This window comes from Saccoglossus kowalevskii, chromosome 1 (assembly GCF_978046115.1).
Source record: "Saccoglossus kowalevskii chromosome 1, keSacKowa6.1, whole genome shotgun sequence".
In the NCBI taxonomy this organism is placed as follows: Eukaryota; Metazoa; Hemichordata; class Enteropneusta; family Harrimaniidae; genus Saccoglossus; species Saccoglossus kowalevskii.
Genome location: NC_140641.1, coordinates 40,946,990 through 40,954,453, shown reverse-complemented (window position 1 = coordinate 40,954,453; position 7,464 = coordinate 40,946,990).

Here is a 7,464-nt window from a genome sequence, read left to right as displayed (position 1 = left end):
GAGGGAATACAACACACATGTAGCTACATAGAAGGGTGTAAAGTGATATTAAATTACATAGAGGGATGTGAGGGTATGCATCACACATGTAGCTACATAGAAGGGTGTAAAGGGATAATAAATTACATAGAGGGATGAGAGGGTATACAACACACATGTAGCTACATAGAAGTGTGTGAAGGAATACTAAATTACATAGAGGGATGTGAGGGTATACAGCATACATGTAGCTACATAGGAGGATGTAAAGGAATAATATAATTACATAGAGGGATGTGAGAGTATACAGCATACATGTAGCTACATAGAAGGGTGTAAAGCAATAATAAATTACATAGAGGGATGTGAGGGTATACAGCATACACTTGGCTACACAGAATGATGCAAAGGAGTAATACATTACATAGAGGGATGTGAGAGTATACAGCATACATGTAGCTACATGGAAGGAAGTAGAGGAATAATAAATTAAATAGAGGGATGTGAGGGTATACAGCATACACGTAGCTACATGGAAGGAACTAGAGGGATAATAAATTAAATAGAGGGATGTGAGGTATACAGCATAGACGTAGCTACATAGAAGGGTGTAAAGGGATACTAAATTACATAGAGGGATGGGAGGGAATACAACACACATGTAACTACATAGAAGGGTGTAAAAGGATAATAAATTGCATAGAGTGATGTGAGGGTGTGCAGTATACACGTAGCTACATAGAAGTGTGTAAAGGGATAATAAATTACATAGAGAGATGTGAGGGTATACAGCATACATGTAGCTACATAGAAGGGTGTAAAGGGATAATAAATTACATAGAGGGATGTGAGTTTATACTGCACACATGTAGCTACATAGAAGGGTGTAAAGGGATAATAAATTACATAGAGGGATGTGAGGGTATACAGCGTACATGTATCTACATAGAAGGGTGTAAAGGGATATTAAATTACATAGAGGAATGCTAGGGTATACAGCACGCATGTAGCTACATAGAAGGGTGTAAAGGGATAATAAATTACATAGAGAGATGTGTGGGTATACAGCATACATGTAGCTACATAGAAGAATGTAAAGCAATAATAAATTACATAGAGGGATGTGAGGGTATACAGCATACACTTGGCTACACAGAATGATGCAAATGAGTAATAAATTACATAGAGGGATGTGAGAGTATACAGCATACATGTAGCTACATGGAAGGAAGTAGAGGGATAATAAATTAAATAGAGGGATGTGAGGGTATACAGCATACATGTCGCTACATAAAAGGATGTAAAGGGATACTAAATTACATAGAGGGATGTGAGGGTATACAGCGTACATGTATCTACATAGAAGGGTGTAAAGGGATAATAAATTACATAGAGGAATGCGAGGGTATACAGCACACATGCATCTACATAGAAGGGTGTAAAGGGATAATAAATTACATAGAGGGATGTGAGGGTATGCAGCACACATGTAGCTACATAGAAGGGTGTAAAGGGATAATAAATTATATAGAGGGATGAGAGGGTATACAACACACATATAGCTACATAGAAGGGTGTAAAGGAATACTAAATTACATAGAGGGATGTGAGGGTATACAGCATACATGTAGCTACATAGAAGGGTGTGAAGGAATAATAAATTACATAGAGGGATGTGAGGGTATACAGCATACACATAGCAAGACAGAAGGTTGTAAACGGATAATAAATTACATAAAGGGATGTGAGGGTATACAGCATACACGTAGCAACATAGAAGGGTGTAAAGGAATACTAAATTACACAGAGGTATGTGAGGGTATACAGCATACATGTAGCTACATAGAAGGATGTAAAGGAATAATAAATTACATAGAGGGATGTGAGAGTATACAGCATACATGTAGCTACATAGAAGAATGTAAAGCAATAATATAATTACATAGAGGGATGTGAGGGTATACAGCATACACGTGGCTACATAGAAAGGTGCAAGGGAGTAACAAATTACATAGAGGGATGTGAGGGTATACAGCATACACTTGGCTACACAGAATGATGCAAAGGAGTAATAAATTACATAGAGGGATGTGAGAGTATACAGCATACATGTAGCTACATGGAAGGAAGTAGAGGGATAATAAATTAAATAGAGGGATGTGAGGGTATACAGCATACACGTAGCTACATAGAAGTGTGTAAAGGGATACTAAATTACATAGAGGGATGTGAGGGAATACAACACACATGTAGCTACATAGAAGGGTGTAAAAGGATAATAAATTACATAGAGGGATGTGAGGGTGTGCAGTATACACGCAGCTACATAGAAGTGTGTAAAGGGATAATAAATTACATAGAGAGATGTGAGGGTATACAGCATACATGTAGCTACATAGAATTTTGCGAAAGAATACTAAATTACATAGAGGGATGTGAGGGTATACAGCATACATGTAGCTACATAGAAGAATGTAAAGCAATAATATAATTACATAGAGGGATGTGAGGGTATACAGCATACACGCGGCTACACAGAATGATGCAAAGGAGTAATACATTACATAGAGGGATGTGAGAGTATACAGCATACATGTAGCTACATGGAAGGAAGTAGAGGAATAATAAATTAAATAGAGGGATGTGAGGGTATACAGCATACACGTAGCTACATGGAAGGAACTAGAGGGATAATAAATTAAATAGAGGGATGTGAGGTATACAGCATAGACGTAGCTACATAGAAGGGTGTAAAGGGATACTAAATTACATAGAGGGATGGGAGGGAATACAACACACATGTAACTACATAGAAGGGTGTAAAAGGATAATAAATTACATAGAGTGATGTGAGGGTGTGCAGTATACACGTAGCTACATAGAAGTGTGTAAAGGGATAATAAATTACATAGAGAGATGTGAGGGTATACAGCATACATGTAGCTACATAGAAGGGTGTAAAGGGATAATAAATTACATAGAGGGATGTGAGTTTATACTGCACACATGTAGCTACATAGAAGGGTGTAAAGGGATAATAAATTACATAGAGGGATGTGAGGGTATACAGCGTACATGTATCTACATAGAAGGGTGTAAAGGGATAATAAATTACATAGAGGAATGCTAGGGTATACAACACACATGTAGCTACATAGAAGGGTGTAAAGGGATAATAAATTACATAGAGAGATGTGTGGGTATACAGCATACATGTAGCTACATAGAAGAATGTAAAGCAATAATAAATTACATAGAGGGATGTGAGGGTATACAGCATACACTTGGCTACACAGAATGATGCAAATGAGTAATAAATTACATAGAGGGATGTGAGAGTATACAGCATACATGTAGCTACATGGAAGGAAGTAGAGGGATAATAAATTAAATAGAGGGATGTGAGGGTATACAGCATACATGTCGCTACATAAAAGGATGTAAAGGGATACTAAATTACATAGAGGGATGTGAGGGTATACAGCGTACATGTAACTACATAGAAGGGTGTAAAAGGATAATAAATTACATAGAGTGATGTGAGGGTGTGCAGTATACACGTAGCTACATAGAAGGGTGTAAAGGGATAATAAATTACATAGAGGGATGTGAGGGTATACAGCATACATGTAGCTACATAAAAGGATGTAAAGGGATACTAAATTACATAGAGGGATGTGAGGGTATACAGCATAGACGTAGCTACATAGAAGGGTGTAAAGGGATACTAAATTACATAGAGGGATGGGAGGGAATACAACACACATGTAACTACATAGAAGGGTGTAAAAGGATAATAAATTACATAGAGTGATGTGAGGGTGTGCAGTATACACGTAGCTACATAGAAGTGTGTAAAGGGATAATAAATTACATAGAGAGATGTGAGGGTATACAGCATACATGTAGCTACATAGAAGGGTGTAAAGGGATAATAAATTACATAGAGGGATGTGAGTTTATCCTGCACACATGTAGCTACATAGAAGGGTGTAAAGGGATAATAAATTACATAGAGGGATGTGAGGGTATACAGCGTACATGTATCTACATAGAAGGGTGTAAAGGGATAATAAATTACATAGAGGAATGCTAGGGTATACAACACACATGTAGCTACATAGAAGGGTGTAAAGGGATAATAAATTACATAGAGAGATGTGTGGGTATACAGCATACATGTAGCTACATTGAAGAATGTAAAGCAATAATAAATTACATAGAGGGATGTGAGGGTATACAGCATACACTTGGCTACACAGAATGATGCAAATGAGTAATAAATTACATAGAGGGATGTGAGAGTATACAGCATACATGTAGCTACATGGAAGGAAGTAGAGGGATAATAAATTAAATAGAGGGATGTGAGGGTATACAGCATACATGTCGCTACATAAAAGGATGTAAAGGGATACTAAATTACATAGAGGGATGTGAGGGTATACAGCGTACATGTAACTACATAGAAGGGTGTAAAAGGATAATAAATTACATAGAGTGATGTGAGGGTGTGCAGTATACACGTAGCTACATAGAAGGGTGTAAAGGGATAATAAATTACATAGAGGGATGTGAGGGTATACAGCATACATGTAGCTACATAAAAGGATGTAAAGGGATACTAAATTACATAGAGGGATGTGAGGGTATACAGCGTACATGCATCTACATAGAAGGGTGTAAAGGGATAATAAATTACATACTAGAGGAATGCGAGGGTATACAGCACACATGCATCTACATAGAAGGGTGTAAAGGGATAATAAATTACATAGAGGGATGTGAGGGTATGCAGCACACATGTAGCTACATAGAAGGGTGTAAAGGGATACTAAATTACATAGAGGGATGGGAGGGAATACAACACACATGTAACTACATAGAAGGGTGTAAAAGGATAATAAATTACATAGAGTGATGTGAGGGTGTGCAGTATACACGTAGCTACATAGAAGTGTGTAAAGGGATAATAAATTACATAGAGAGATGTGAGGGTATACAGCATACATGTAGCTACATAGAAGGGTGTAAAGGGATAATAAATTACATAGAGGGATGTGAGTTTATCCTGCACACATGTAGCTACATAGAAGGGTGTAAAGGGATAATAAATTACATAGAGGGATGTGAGGGTATACAGCGTACATGTATCTACATAGAAGGGTGTAAAGGGATAATAAATTACATAGAGGAATGCTAGGGTATACAACACACATGTAGCTACATAGAAGGGTGTAAAGGGATAATAAATTACATAGAGGGATGTGAGGGTATACAGCGTACATGCATCTACATAGAGGGGTGTAAAGGGATAATAAATTACATAGAGGAATGCGATGGTATACAGCACACATGTAGCTACATAGAAGGGTGTAAAGGGATAATAAATTACATAGAGAGATGTGAGGGTATACAGCATACATGTAGCTACATAGAAGGGTGTAAAGGGATAATAAATTACATAGAGGGATGTGAGGGTATACAGCATACACTTGGCTACACAGAATGATGCAAAGGAGTAATAAATTACATAGAGGGATGTGAGAGTATACAGCATACATGTAGCTACATGGAAGGAAGTAGAGGGATAATAAATTAAATAGAGGGATGTGAGGGTATACAGCATACACGTAGCTACATAGAAGTGTGTAAAGGGATACTAAATTACATAGAGGGATGTGAGGGAATACAACACACATGTAGCTACATAGAAGGGTGTAAAAGGATAATAAATTACATAGAGGGATGTGAGGGTGTGCAGTATACACGCAGTTACATAGAAGTGTGTAAAGGGATAATAAATTACATAGAGAGATGTGAGGGTATACAGCATACATGTAGCTACATAGAATTTTGCGAAAGAATACTAAATTACATAGAGGGATGTGAGGGTATACAGCATACATGTAGCTACATAGAAGAATGTAAAGCAATAATATAATTACATAGAGGGATGTGAGGGTATACAGCATACACGCGGCTACACAGAATGATGCAAAGGAGTAATACATTACATAGAGGGATGTGAGAGTATACAGCATACATGTAGCTACATGGAAGGAAGTAGAGGAATAATAAATTAAATAGAGGGATGTGAGGGTATACAGCATACACGTAGCTACATGGAAGGAACTAGAGGGATAATAAATTAAATAGAGGGAAGTGAGGTATACAGCATAGACGTAGCTACATAGAAGGGTTTAAAGGGATTCTAAATTACATAGAGGGATGGGAGGGAATACAACACACATGTAACTACATAGAAGGGTGTAAAAGGATAATAAATTACATAGAGTGATGTGAGGGTGTGCATTATACACGTAGCTACATAGAAGTGTGTAAAGGGATAATAAATTACATAGAGAGATGTGAGGGTATACAGCATACATGTAGCTACATAGAAGGGTGTAAAGGGATAATAAATTACATAGAGGGATGTGAGTTTATACTGCACACATGTAGCTACATAGAAGGGTGTAAAGGGATAATAAATTACATAGAGGGATGTGAGGGTATACAGCGTACATGTATCTACATAGAAGGGTGTAAAGGGATAATAAATTACATAGAGGAATGCTAGGGTATACAACACACATGTAGCTACATAGATGGGTGTAAAGGGATAATAAATTACATAGAGAGATGTGTGGGTATACAGCATACATGTAGCTACATAGAAGAATGTAAAGCAATAATAAAGTACATAGAGGGATGTGAGAGTATACAGCATACATGTAGCTACATAGAAGAATGTAAAGCAATAATATAATTACATAGAGGGATGTGAGGGTATACAGCATACACGTGGCTACATAGAAAGGTGCAAGGGAGTAACAAATTACATAGAGGGATGTGAGGGTATACAGCATACACTTGGCTACACAGAATGATGCAAAGGAGTAATAAATTACATAGAGGGATGTGAGAGTATACAGCATACATGTAGCTACATGGAAGGAAGTAGAGGGATAATAAATTAAATAGAGGGATGTGAGGGTATACAGCATACACGTAGCTACATAGAAGTGTGTAAAGGGATACTAAATTACATAGAGGGATGTGAGGGAATACAACACACATGTAGCTACATAGAAGGGTGTAAAAGGATAATAAATTACATAGAGGGATGTGAGGGTGTGCAGTATACACGTAGCTACATAGAAGTGTGTAAAGGGATAATAAATTACATAGAGAGATGTGAGGGTATACAGCATACATGTAGCTACATAGAAGGGTGTAAAGGGATAATAAATTACATAGAGGGATGTGAGTTTATACTGCACACATGTAGCTACATAGAAGGGTGTAAAGGGATAATAAATTACATAGAGGGATGTGAGGGTATACAGCGTACATGTATCTACATAGAAGGGTGTAAAGGGATAATAAATTACATAGAGGAATGCTAGGGTATACAACACACATGTAGCTACATAGATGGGTGTAAAGGGATAATAAATTACATAGAGAGATGTGTGGGTA